We start from the raw sequence: 15,176 nt of genomic DNA on the forward strand, positions 1-15,176 counted from the left end.
TGGTGTTTGCACAAAGGTCAAAGTTCAGTTCTGTGCAGATAAGATGATTTACCAAACTGCAACTAAAGGGCCATAAGAAAGACTAAGAGCTGCTGCCAGGATAAAATAACATATATGCCTATGCAGAAATAAAAATAGATCAGCTTCTCCTTGTTCTTGTTCTGGCAATATGACCTTACTAAGATCTTACTCTGGAATTCTAAATCTGTTCAAATTGACCTAACAAGCTTTAGATTTTACAAATGATGTGATATTCTCCAATTTAATCACTACACACTATATTAAGCTTACATTAGAATTTTTTTCAGTTATATATATATGCATATATATGCACATAAAGACACACACAGATGATAGTATATACATATTATACCTTTATCACAACTGCTTCCCATCTCCACTGCAATTGATAGACATATAGGAATCCAGCTTCTCAGATATCATTAGATAATCTCAACATGGACAAGGAAAAAAAAAACACATCCTAAAAAAAGTATTCTGTGTTATCTTCCAGATCTTAAAAAGCAAGGAGTAAACCAAGACTCCGGAGACTGACATTTTGATTCCTGCTGTTCTCCCTTTGAAAGATAGATGCAGTTTAAACTTCCATTTCTGGCCTCCTGGCCCCTGGGATCCGTGCTACTTCCACTTAAGAGAAAGCGTTTTTTCTCTCGCTCTCTCCCTCCCTGTGTCTTGCTCTTCCCCCTCCCTCTCTACAGCTTGCAGAGAGAGCAAGCGAGAAACACACAGGACTGCAGCTATTCAATCAATCGTTCCGACTGCACATCCTCATTAGTTACTTTCAGGCTATTAGCAGACGCCCAACCACTGCCTCCCCTCAGTTACAGAAAATTTCACTGTATTACACTAACCTGCAGCAAGAAAAACATTTACTGAAATTTATATTCAGTTTATGCCAAAAGGACACCATTTTACACAGACCCAGTAATGCACACAAATCAATCCCTCCTATGAAAATCCAATTGGAAGTCCTTGCCTTATTACTATCTCTGTACACTTGAAACTGATTTTCTTTTCATGACTAAACACATCTTCTCTGTGCATCTTAACTAATAAAGACATAAGTCAAATTGCAGCACTGCTAATGTCCAAGAGAGGTTGACACCACAGCATCTTATATGCCTGCAGTAAAAGAAAGTTCCATGCTATTCCTATACCTTAAAATTATGACCAATAATTGAAAGTCTCTCAATCTCCCTCTAACCATCAGTGATTAAATGAGCCTTAATGTACAAAAAGCCATTTTCAGAATTAGGCACACATGACTTCTCAGGCACATTTCTAAAAAATGGCAATATAATTAGTTAAAATTCATGGGAATAGCACCAAGCACTGAGTTTAAACAAATCAGTTTTGCCAAAGCAAATGAACAAGAAGACCCTCAGACTTTACAGAGTGATTATCAAAGTTATTAGGCATTTCCATATGGGGCAGGAGGCAGATGGTTGGGAGAGAGGATGGTGAAGGCAGAAGAAAACTTCATCTTTCCTCTGATAATTACCTATCATTAGAAGATATATAAAACTTAACATTACAATATATTTTAATCTGTGACTAATTGCCAGAGAGACCAAACTGAGAGAGAGAGAAAAAAAGTTCCATTAGCAAGGATAAAATGATTTAGTAAGTAGTTTCCCTAAATTTGCAATATGTTGGTTAAGGGAAAAACCCTGAAACTTTCTTTCAAATATCTAATTTCAGGTTTCAAGGGTTAAAGATCTCACTAAATAAATATATTTCAATGCTCTTATCTATTTGAAAGTATATTGGATAAAATGTGCAACTACTCTAATAAATATGGTATTTGTTGCCTTATTTTTTTTCTTTAGATTCTCCTGTATATGAAGAAAAAAATCATAACTTGGATGTAGCTTAAAGAGTGTTACTGGGTTCAAAGAGAAATTAAATTATTCTTGAAGTTTGAACAATTTCCACTAAAGAGGGAAAATAAAAGAATAGGTTTGATCAACTAATAAGAGAGCAAAAAAATACACTTTTTGACTTTCATAGCTTCATAACAATGCAAAAGGCCTTTAAATATCCAGATTCTTTAGGTCTCAGAAGATTAATAGCTTTTCACAGTTGAGAGAATACATATCCCAAGAACCAATGTCCACTTAGAAACAAGGTAGCACCATCGGCAAGAGCAAAATTAACAACTTGCTGGATTAGTCATAGTTGGACCTACATATAATATTAAACTGGTCCAGCTACCTTTAAATCTCCAAGCAGAAAAGAGAGCTGCTACTATGCTCTTTAAGCTACATTTCTGCTGAGTTGGAAGGAAAATCTATAGTCTTTCCAGTAGGCCAAAATTAGACAGCTTTCTCCCCTACCCCCATTCTTGCTACATACTATCCTGTTATTTTCACCTGCTGTAACTTGTTCCTTTCATACCGACAATATTTAGTTACAGCCATTTTCAAATATGCTCACTAAGACTGGGGCCAGAGACATATAATATGTTTCAGTAGATAAAGGTCTGAATCTGTTTTGTTCACTTTCTCATTCTCTAAAAATAATATTTTTCAGCTTCAAATTGAAAGGCCAAGAAAGTTATGAAAAGTCTGGTTAAGTTTTAAATTTACCTTTTCATTTCTTTTGCCATTGGGATAACATAATAATGAGCGCATACAACACAGCTCCACATAAGATGACATGTTGAACATAGAGAACATTTGGGAGTTTTTCTTAGCAGCTCTACCAACTACCTAGACAATTCTGTGTAAGCCATTCCACCTTTCCTGCTCTGGCTCAGTCAATGGACTTGGTTGTTTAAATCAACCAGAGATGAAGAAAAAATGAGTGAGTGAGCTTATATGCTTTGAGGCAAAATAGGCTCTTTTTTTTTTGTTCGGAGTTTGTTTTCTAAATTCAAAGTGTCGGTGTATTAGAACATCACTTCACAATATATGTCAGTGTGCTTTCTTTCAAAAGTGTGGCAAAGCAATTGACAACTGAATAGTTATAGGGGCACATGGACTTCTGCTGTTATGCATGTTCAATAAACACAAGTCAAAGTCAACCTGTGCCTTTAGAACTTAATATGTGTGTTCATGGTCTTTTCATCATGTATCAGGAAGCAAATGTAAAAAGCGCTTCAAGGTGGAATAAAAGGACAATGTAAGGGAGATGAAGATATGTAAGGTCACTATAGTAATTACAGTGAATAGGCAGTTGACCTTAGAAGGTGATGTGAGATCCAGTACTCAAGGAAGTGAAGAAGTCACCCTTGTAGATTAATTAGGGAAGAACATTGCAGACGGAGGGAAGACAATACAAAGCTTCTAGGGTAAAGTGTAGCCAAGAGGTCCATGGGCTGGTGCCAGCGAGTGAAGACAAATAGTGGCAGAAAGCTTGAGAGGATTTGGAGTAGGCATGCCCAGATTATGTAGTTCTTCAGAGGCTTACATATAAGGATGTCAGCTTTTTACTTAGAAATAAAAAACCACCTGGTTAAATACATTCACCAAAAAGTACAAATTATGTGCTGCAGAGGTAGGAGAATTGTGGGGACTACACATGAGGTTAGAAATCATATATTGTACAAAAATGAACATCAATATAAGAAAAAAAATTATATATAAAAAATGGACAAATTACATAGAAACCCCATGGAGATACATTTACTGGCACTTTGTTAATTATTTTACATTCAGGATTTTGAATAATGAATGTGATTGAAATAATTCTGAAATATTATTATGTAGAAAAGGGAAATGCTTATCATATTAATTGAGGATTATGTTCCAAAAGACTCTGAAAATATCTTAAATGAGAAAGCCATGTGTTATATAACAATATTGCTGCCAAATAGCTGTATCAGCTACATTTATTTTTTGTTCAGTCATATTTACATTCATATACTAAGTATATGAATACACTTAAATAACATATCTAAAAATGTCATGAATTCTAATAATGTTTTCCACTTATAGAAGGAATTGCCAAAGTGAAAGACAGAAGAAATGATTCAAAAATACTTCTTTCTTAAGAGAAAAATATATACTATAAAAGTTTCTTAAGCACCTCCTTCATGAATAATTTGTCTGGGACAGAAATATTTTTATGAACATTTTAGTTAATAATGTGCTAATATAAGCATTGTGTCAAGTATCTATCTTTACTTAAACTTTGGGGCAGCCCTGGAGGTAGTAACAATAATTAGTCTCTCAGTTGAGAGGGAAGAAAAATTTAAAAGAAGAGAAAAACATTACCAATGTGAAAGCAATTTCAGAAAATTCAACAAGAGAGCTGAACAAAATGTGGAAAGATATTTATAAAGTTTTAATTTGGTTGGCAATGATGTAAGGAATTAAAATATCCTTCTCACAGCAAAATCCTCTAGTTATGTCAGATCAGAAAATATTACATGTCCATAGATGCAGTCAGTTTGGGTACAGTATTTTTATATATATACTTTACACTAACAGTAACCCAGGTCAATTCCTGATAATTTTGTGTATAGAATTATAAGACATGAATGAATGTGAATACTCTGTCAATTACAATTATTTACAAACTGCATTAATATTTTTGATATTATATTAGGAAACAAGTGTTCTAATACTATTGTCAAAAGGAGAATACTCAGTTTACTTCAAAAACTTTTTAAAAATCAGTAACATTTCAGCAAAGCATAATAGAAAATTAAATACACACAAAACTTCACTCATGTAAGTCACTGAAATTTCAGTATTTACGGTGTCCCTGTAAATGAGTCCACTTCACTATCATCAACTTTCCCTTATCTTGTGTAAATGATGATGATAGGCTGTGACTCAAGTTATTAATGAATAAGATAAGCTAATAATATAGCTCTCCATGCTGTGAATTCTGAATTAGGTGAATTTTCCCATAGGAGGCACAGAAGATGTTTAAGAATACAATAAGGAACAAATCATTTTAAGATGGGTTTGCCCTCTTTACTAATGAGGGACTTTTGACAAATGACAGAAGTTTGTTGTTTCATACTTTTTGTTGGAAGACTCCTAAAGGTAATTGTGAGCAATTAGGGAACAATATTACAAAGTGGCAAGAGAAAAAAGAAAAAAATTACATACTACATTTATATAGTTGCTAACACCACAGAGTCTGGGTATTTTATAGACTTCATCCACCCAGTGTCAGTGGGATATTTTCTGCTATATTCTCACATTTACTGCTTTAACACCTATGCACTGACAGTCACTACCATTCTCAGCTGCTCTAAAATATAAATCCCCAGAGCTACTTTAATTCATCCAATTTGTATCACTTAGACTGCTGTACTTCACTCAGACAAGCAGTCCTTTGAAGTTTGCATGCCCTAGACACTTACTTCAATACTTATGAGTTGGTGTTAAGTACAGAAATGTGAATTCTCAGACAACAAAGCCATCTAGTCTCCCCACCTTTTCTTTACATTAATATACTTATTCCGCATTATTATTATTAAAAAAAATCTTGTAAATATAATAGCTTTCTCTCTAGTCAAGGAAGCTGGACACAGAAAAGAATTCCATTTCAAGTTAGGGTGATGATATTGGATGAAATAGTAGAAAATAGTTACAGTGCGAATAACTCTCCCAACCAGAAAGGTAAGAAAACAGCTCAGGGATGTTTACATGGTATCTTAAATTTCAAATACAAAGTTATGTGTCTGGTTCTTAGTGATAACAACCAGGTATCCTAATAATGACAAAAACATAACAAGTGTAACAACACCAAACTATCATGATTATTCCTTATTACATGCTAAGTATTTTATGTGTGTTAACACGTTAATGCACATAATGTTCTGGAATTGGAATTATCACACACAAGCACACACACACACACATACCCTTCACCCAATTTTACAGATAAGAAAATGAGAGATGCTCCATTACTCAGCCCATGTTTGCACAGCTGGTAGAGGGCAGAACTAGAATTGGAACCCATACAAGTCTGGATGTAGCCCTGTACTTTCAACCACCTCGAGTGCTATCCTGTTCATCCTGCTTTGTGTGAATTGTACTGGAGAAAACAGTAAGATAAATTCTTATGGGAACTGAAATTCTTTTAACAATAAACACACGCTTCTTTATATTTTAAAGAGAATTAAATCATATTCTTTGAGGGCTAATTTACTGCAGACAGAGCCTATCAAAGAAAACTCAATCCCAGAATGCTAAAACTAATAATAAGAACAGTCTAATCAAGACAGAGAGAAGTGGGGCAATGGAATAAAGAAGGAGAAAATTTACCTGCTTAAAGGTGAAAACATCTGAACAAAACAGGAAAGAAACTATAAAGAATATCCATCCTGATTCTCTGAATAAAAAGTGACAAAAAGTTCTCCAAAAATAACTTGCCCTTGGTGGGGATGTGGGGGTGTGTGGAGGGATAAATAGAGCATGGAGGATTTTTAGGACAGAGAAAATACTCTGTATGATGCTGTAACAATGGACATATGTTATTGTACATTTGTCCAAATCCACAGAATGTACATCATCAAGAATGAATCCTTATATAAACTATGGACTCTGGGTGACTATGATGTTTCAATGTAGTTCAGCAGCTGAACTACTCTACAGGAGACAATCATAACAGGAGGCTATGGGTGTGTGAAGGCAGGGATATGTGAGAAATCCTGGTACCGTCCTCTTGATTTTACTGTGAATGTAAAACAATAATAGTCTTTAAAAAAAAAAAAAAGCTGACATTCTACACAACTAAGTAATTTTTACCACACTCTCTTGGAGAGATAGTTACATAGGTCAATTTTTTGAGACATAGATATAAAGTATTAAGATGTTACACAGTAATACTTACAAAGTAAGTATTAAGGGTTTGCAAAGAATAGTCTTAAATAAGAAAACATTATTCAACATAAGATGACTATTTTGAACATTTCAATCTAGTTATCTCACAGCTTCACTGTGATGAATATTTTGTCTTCAACTCTGAAATATGTCTAATTTATGGAAATAGTCTAAGATTTTTAAACTTTTTCTTCAATCAACTTAACATATTATCATTATCAATATGTTTCATATATAATTGTGGATATAATCTTTGATTTATTCACACACCACGATTTCAGTATTCATCTTTAAACTCTTAAGAAAAAAGATTTGGTCCTTGACTACACCTTTTAAGTTTGGGTTCTAAAAAAGAAAACATACAAATATTTGGATGTCTAATATAAAGATGAGAACTTAATCATTCACTGAGATCAAATATGTATATGGGGCTGTTAAAAAAAGATTTAGGGCCTCCCTTGTGGCACAGGGAGGCCACAGTGCTATCAAGCTATCACCAGTCACTTCAGCATGAGTTCAATCCCTGGCTGGCCAGGGAGCAACCCACACAGTGCAGCAGACCTCTCCTGTCTCACCCACAGTTACCCTCAGCAGTGTATTTCAGTAGATCTGTCTGTTGTGCTCATCACTCTCTTTAGTGAATCCTTTCACACCCCTCTCCCTGCACCTCTGGTCTATACCCCAGTTCTTATATGCATAAATAAATAAATCTTAAAAAAATTGTTTATATTGGCCATCACTTATTACTAAAGGTAGTAGAAAAGGAAGGAGCCTATGATGTTGATTTGTAGCCCCTCAGCCACCAAACATTGCCAAGTCTCTCTTCAAAATGTCTGTTGGCTTCATTTTGTCCTCTTTATTTCCACTGCCATCTATCACGCTAGTCCAGGACTTTTTGTCTTCTCAAGCAGATTTTGGCAGGAGCTTCCTAACTGATCTCACTGACTCTTGTCTCTCTCTGCTTAAAGCTATCCTGCTCACCATTACCAGATTAATCTCCTCCAAACTTTACTCTCTTGATGTAATTACCTTTCAAGAAATCTTAAGATAGGCATTGAAAAGAAATTACCTGGTCCCACCTTATATGGTATCTCTCTTCTGCCAATAGTCTCCAACACATTGCCTTAGTCAGATGATCTCTGATCTCAAACCTGACCATATTCATTCCTCTTTATCTGCCTTTGCCAATGGTTTCCACTTTTCTGTCAAATCTTAGGGTACATTTAATACCAATTTTAATACACCTACTTCCATAAAATTAGGCCTAGTTGTCCATACTTATTTGATTTCCAATTAATATGTTTATATAAGCTCATATTAATTATATGTTTTCTAATTTGGGGCACTAAACTATATTCCTGCCCAATACAATGTTCTCCAACTGAGGTCATGTGGTGGAAGATTTGAGTACTGTTAATCTTGTCTAATTTTCAGATCAAATAAATTTTAATAAATAGAATCCTCTCAATTTTAAGTGTTCCCCACAATATTACTATAAACTATTTGCATCCATTCTTGCTTGCTTGCAGAGTACTAGAAGAGAATAAAAGAATTAGTAGCAAATAAATTTTAACTAAACAACTAAAAAATAGTTAAGCAATCTAGACATCTTTCCTCCTTGAATAAACACATAAGATGACACAGAACTGCCATTTTGTATGTTAACATGGTATACTATCAGTGATTTCATATGGCTCAAAGTAATAAAAATTATTAAAACATTTCTAGTTATCTGACTCATATATGAAATTAAATGTGCCATCTAGTCAAGATGAAGACTCACTCCCCTTTTTGTATATTCCCTTGAATATTTAGCTATAGTTGAGATTTGATAAATAAGCTTTATGATTTAAATGTTTTGAGGTTTTTCCTTCTATGCATCATTCTATTTGAAAATTCACAAAATTTCCAAGTTTTATTAAGAAGCACACTTAAGTATAAATTAATCAAGTTTAAGTCTTGGCATCTTTTCATCTTGATTTCCTTCAGTCTTTATTCGAACATCCCTATAAGGAAAATTTTTGAAAGAACTTTTTTATTCTTTTGTAGGGGAGTCTACTAAACAAAGGATGTAAGACTTAAAAACTCCAAGGGAATCATAACTACCTGTGAGATTCAATATGGATTCAATTGCCATGTTTAGGTTTTAGCATGGTTCTTTAATTTAGATACCAGGATGCCAATGTATACATTTGCAATGAGAAATCAAATTATTACTGATTAGAAATAGTAATGCAAGTGCAATCCATCACTCATTTTTTTCAGAAGCCTAGCTACATGAGAAGTTGCCATCTCAGTGGCAATTTTTAAATGATTCAGATTCTTTATTGATTATAGGTAGTGGGCTTGCTTACATTTTCTATTTCTCCTACAGTTATTTTAATAGAGCATGTCTTTATTTAAAGTGTTCATTTTTTCAAATTTCCAAACATATTATCATAGTTATTTATCATAGTCTCCTATTTTCCAAGTTTTTATTTTCTGTAATTCTCTTTTTTAAAAAAAATTCTTTTCTGATTTCTAACATTGTTTATTTGAGCTCTCTTTTGTCTTGATCAAATCAATAGTTTATTTTCATAAGACCCTCTTGCTTTGTTGATTTTATTATGTATATTTCTTTCTTCCATTTTATTACTATCTCCTGTTACATTCATTGTTTCTTTCTCTAAACTTAGGGTTTATTCTTTCTTTTTCTAACCTGTTGAGCTGAACGCTTATTTTTACTTTCTCCTTTTTAATATAAAAAATAAAGCTATAAGGTTCACTTACTATTTTAGCAATATCCTAAATGATTTGATATACTATTTTCAGGATGTTTGGTTCTAAGTATATTATAATTTCAATTATTACTTATTTCTTCTTTAATTAAAGAGTTATATAAGTAACTTTGAAAGTTTCCAAAAGTAAAGGTTTTTAAAATAAATTTTGTTACTAATTTCTAAACTAAACTATGATAAAACATTGTGTCCTATATTGTAAAAAGACTGGAATTTGTTGATTATTTTTTTACTCCAGCCTACTGTCAGTTTTTAAGACTCACTTTATGTACACTAACTTAAGCTTATTGTGTTATCATCTACAGCCTACTAGCTTTTGAAGACAGGATTTGTATATTTATCAATTTCTCTTTATATTTCTGACAATTTTTGCCTTATAGATTTTGAGCCCCAAACATTTTACTTTTAACTCTTCCTTAGGTCTCTCTTGTTTACAGTATTTTTTTAAAAAATTGAATATGACAACCTTTGTCTTACATTTTCATGTAATAATTTTTCTGAGACATCTGCATTTTATTTTTACCACCTTACTGTGCATCTATTTCTTTCTATGCTTTTTTCTTATTTTCTGTCTTCTCTCAGATCAAGTTTTTAACATTCATTTTCTCCTCTACTGCTTTTGAAAGTACACTCTATTTCTGTTTTCTTAATAGTTGCCCTTAAAATTTTAACACATGTACTTAAAGCCTAAAGCTAATCCTGATTTTTATCCTTCTGTTGAATAATTCAACGACCTTGAAATACTTCAATTCCAATTATTTCCTATCTCTGACATATTATTGTTGTCCAATATTTTAGTTTTAGCTTATCAGAACAATGGTTATGAATTCTCATGGAATATTTATCTTCCTCCCTTACCAACTAGCCCAGACAAATACAAATAAGATTCGTTAACTTTTGTCAGTGAGCAGACCTTCCCCCCTTATTCCCATTTTCATCAATGGATCCTATCCTCTCAGGAACAATGGGTAGGATTTTCACTTCTCAACCCTTATTTTGTTTGAACTGTAGGTCCATCTCCTATCTTGTGGCTATTATAATTTAGCCTTCTAGAATTCTGAGATTGGGAAATGCTTCTAAGATAATTCATTACCTGGATTTTTAGGTTTTTTTTTAATTTGTTTTGTTTTTCCCCCTGGGGATTTCCTCTCTTTCCTAATAGAAGAGTTTAGTCATTTAGTTTAAAATGTTTGTTTCAACCACAGAAATCTGACTGCAGAATATGACTGCGGAATAGAGGCTACCAGAAGGGAAGCATGAGGAGAGAGGAGCAAGGCCATGGGGAGTCTAATGGGCTAGGGTAGAGAATTATGGGTGCTTTGGCGGTAGACATGATGTGGTAACATACATCTGAAGAGATGTGACTCTATACCCCTAAATGATACACAGTGTTGTAAACCAATGCTACCTTAGCACGAGCTGATACAATTAAATATATGTTTCATTCATATGACATTTCTAGTTGTTTCCACGCTATTTTTTTAGGATACCTAGTCTGTCATATTGCCAGAATAAGAGCTGATACAATTAAATATATGTTTCATTCATATGACTTTTCTAGTTGTTTCCACACTATTTTTTAGGATACCTAGTCTGTCATATTGCCAGAAGAAGAGTTTTCATTTGAATACGTTTTCTCCTGTGATGCTAGGTGTGATTTTAGAAATCAGATAGTAGCTGCCAATACCAAATAATTAATTGTAGTCAGTAGAGTCATTAAGAAACTTAAAAATTGTCTAAGTTTTGTCAACATTACATTCTTTTATAAAATCAATCTATCACTTACATGACTTTACTTAAAGTGAGATGAAATCACTTAAATTCCGTTTAGAAAATGTAAAGTCAAACAAAATATTTGTTGAGTATTTTTCCTTATTGGAGAATTTGCAAAATCAATTATAATGCACTGCACAATGATTGTAAATGCTAACAATGTATTTTAAATGGTATTGACAAGTATGAAAATAGAGAAGAATAGTAGAAAAGGGGGGAAGGGTCTGTAGTAGAGTAATTTGGAGAATTTTGAAAATGACAGACTCAAATTTTTGGGTACCTGCATAGCATTCACTCATTCAAAAATTATTTTTAAAATATCTGTTCAGTGCTATTCTTGGAGATGCCTGCCAAATTACTAAGAGAAGATCCCTACCCTGCAGTAGCAGGGGAGTGCTAGATGGGTACACCAATAACAACATAAATGGTTACACTATTATATACAATTCAAGATTGGTAATATAAACACAGCAGCTGTTAGCTCCCTCATATTCCCCACTTTCCATTGTTAAATCCGCATTCATTTTTGATTCATGTATGTGGTTCTCCTTTTTCCTCTCAGAAAGTTCTGTTCCTTTAATCCCACACTTACCCCCAAATCCATGAAGGATTTTTTCCTCTCAGTTATTCTCTTCTCTTGTAGATTTAATATCTGCTCAAGCAGGCACAAGACTCTTCAAGGTTAAAAAAGGCACTTTACCTCTTTCTATCAGTAACGTATTTTCCCAGCCAGGAGGATTAACCTGTGCCTTTCACTTACTTACCAGCTCCTGCCATTCTCAGGATTATAAAATCTGACTTCTCTCCCCTCAGCTTTAATGAAACAGCATAGACACTTTCACTGGTGATCCAAAGTCTACTAATTGTCAAATCCAGTGGTCTTTTCTCACTCTCTTTGGCTTCTGTAATCACTGACATTAGTGACCACATCGCTGACCTTCTCTACTGTAGCACTTGTGATACCAGACCATCCTGGCTCTCCTCCTACCATTATAATCAGTCCCTCTGTGTCTCCTGTTTCTCTCTACCCCATCCCCACCACCACCACTGATGTACAGTCCCTGTTTTTTCTAGACAATCTCGCACTAATGGATTACATATTGATGCTTAGAGTTAACTATCTTTCTTCTTGAGATGGCTCCCAAATGCTGCTCTCTGTGATTTCATTTCCAATCATCAGAACTGTTATTCTATCAGGGTGTGTACTAGGTACCGCGAAGTCAACCATCTAAATAAACTCATCTTCTTTCCTCAGAAACTGACTCTCTTTCCCAACTTCCCTAATTCTGTTAATAGTACCACCATCTTTCCAAGTTCAAAAATAGTCTTTGACTCATTTTGTTCCCTCTTCCTCCAATCTGTCACCAATTCTGCTGGTAGATCCTTTGCAATTTCTCCATATTTTCATTTCAGTTTTTCATTTGAGCTGCACAAATATTCATCGTACCTGTAGTGCACTGGGGCCTGAAAGACAGAGGATTGGGTCCCTGTTGTAGAGGCATTTGCAATCTATTTTTAATAATAAATAAGTAAATTACTAATTATAATACAAATAATGAGGTGTTAAAATAGAGTACTTACGTTCATCTATAATAGCTTCCTTTCAAATAGGTTTGACTGCTTCTAGGTTCTTCCCCTTATTTTCAGATATGTCTTCCTAGAAAACCACTGTGACCATACCTTTTTCTTGTTCAAGAACATTAATTCTTCTCATCTGCTTCCAGAATAAAATTTGTCACTCATTAACTGATGAACAGTTCTACAAAGTGAACCACCAAAAATCCTTCAAGTATTGTATCTCATTACTGCTTTACATGAACTTTCCATTCTGTGAACTCAGTTTACTCATTGGACATGAATATAATTTAAAACTCCTCATTTTCTGTCATACAGAAAACCATTTCCATAAAAATCTGTTCTTTTAAGATTCAGATTAGATCCTAATATCCGTAAAGCAATCTTGCGTGTTCCTAGTGATGTCTCCCTTTTGAAAATTCTCAAAGTATATTTTGCCTGGATAAATAATTTTTCAGTAAGGCACTGTCTTATTTTCTTTGTCTCCATTATGGTTTTGAATTATTATTAAATCTTTCTCATTTAATCATACAGAGTTGATGTTTTCTCCCCAAGAAACTAGTTGCTTTTTGAGCCTCCCCAGTGGCACAGGGGTTAAGTCTCAGCTCTATCAAGCTATCAAGCTATTGCCAGCCACTGTGACATGAGTTTGATCCCCAGCCAGGGAGCTAACTCATATGGCACAGAGGACATCTCCTGTCTCACCAGCTGTTCAGTAGTATATTTCAGTAGATTCACCTGTTCTGCTCCCCACTCTGTCTCTGATGAATCTTTTCACCTCCTGCACCTCTGGCCTATACCCCAGTTCTTGTATACATAAATACATAAAATAAATCTTAAAAAAATAAACTATGTTTCTTATAAACAGCTTTATCTTTTACATCTTTATATCCAGCCAGAGTGCCTAAACACAATGTTGTGTTCATTGGCAAGTTTTGAAAAGAGGAGGGTTGAAAAGTTCAGTTTGGATGAAGGAATGCTGCCTATAGAAGAAACAGCACTGCAACAGCAAGAAAGGCCTAGTTTGTTCAAAATATAGAAAGTCGATGACTTTAGTGGAATGAAGGTTTCTCCCCCCTACCTTGGGTAATGCTGGAATGTAGAGGGTGAGAATAACAAAGTTCTGAGTAAGGTGTTTGAACTATCTGATAGGTGATCAGGCAACTGTAGAAGGTTTTTGAATAGTATAATGAGCATGGCACTGTTTCACAAAGTTTCATCAAACCAGCAGTGCGCTAAATTAACAGGATGGTCTGAACAGCAGTTAGGTGGCTGTGGTCCAAAAGTGGATAGTAAAGCATAACCAACACAAAGTACTTTTCTTTCATCTTTTTTTCTCGAGCAAAATCAGATACAACATTCCTCAGGTTTGATTGTTTTCCTGACACAATCTCTCCTTTGGCTCCACTCACCCTAGATTCACCATAAAGTAGATTCAGTTTTCTTATTTTTTCCTTTACATCTTCAATGGGAAAGGCATTTTCTCATTAACAGTAACTACATATCAGCAAGTGACTTATCACAAGGGCTCTGTTGAATCCTCCAACTATTATAACCTATATCTGAGAGAGTTTTACTCCTTGTTCTTCTGGAGAAGTTTAATAAATTCCTGTTTATCGACAGTTGGAGGTGTTTGATACCCACCATCAGGAGAAAGCTTCAATCACAAACATAGACTTACAACGACAAGGGCTCAGCCGTGCCACAGCAGGTAACAAAGCTACCTGCTCTCACAACTAGACTCCTGGATACAGTTCTTGAGCAAAGTCATAACTCTGAACTTACTTGTGTTTTATCTGTTAATATTACATATGGAAGCGTTCCTTCTAATAGAGGGATAATTTGCAGAAATTTGCATTTTTCCTCTAAGAAAGTTCTAACATCTTTTGTCTTCATTACCTCCAAAGTCAAATAAACAGAAAATTTCTAAAGCTCCTCAATGAGGGAGGGTGGGGGGAGGCGTGGGGCATCCCAACTGTATATTTTATTTGCCTGTTTCACTTATTTGATCACACTGGTTTTAGGCATACTTAGGTAATGACCAAAAAATTTAATTAAACTTGAAGCTAGATAACTAGAATCCATAAAAATAATGTAAGAGCAAGGAAAAGATGTTTGCTGATGATTCTACTTTCCTTTGCCATGATATAGTAGGGTCTAAGTGGTTGGTTTTACTCAGGGGTATTTGTATACGCTTTTCTTCATTAATGGTGTTCTCTCTCTCTCTTTCTCTCTCTCTCTCTCT

General features: G+C 34.4%; 1 protein-coding gene across 3 annotated transcripts in view; it reads right to left on the reverse strand.

Moving 5' to 3' along the window:
• Positions 1-15,176, reverse strand: part of RASAL2 (RAS protein activator like 2) — a gene marked incomplete at both ends in the record, with an annotated part of 312,747 nt that overhangs the window by 81,416 nt on the left and 216,155 nt on the right. The gene's annotated exons all lie outside the window — the stretch shown is intronic.

Source organism: Talpa europaea (genome assembly GCF_964194135.1).
Source record: "Talpa europaea genome assembly, chromosome: 12".
Taxonomy (NCBI): Eukaryota; Metazoa; Chordata; class Mammalia; order Eulipotyphla; family Talpidae; genus Talpa; species Talpa europaea.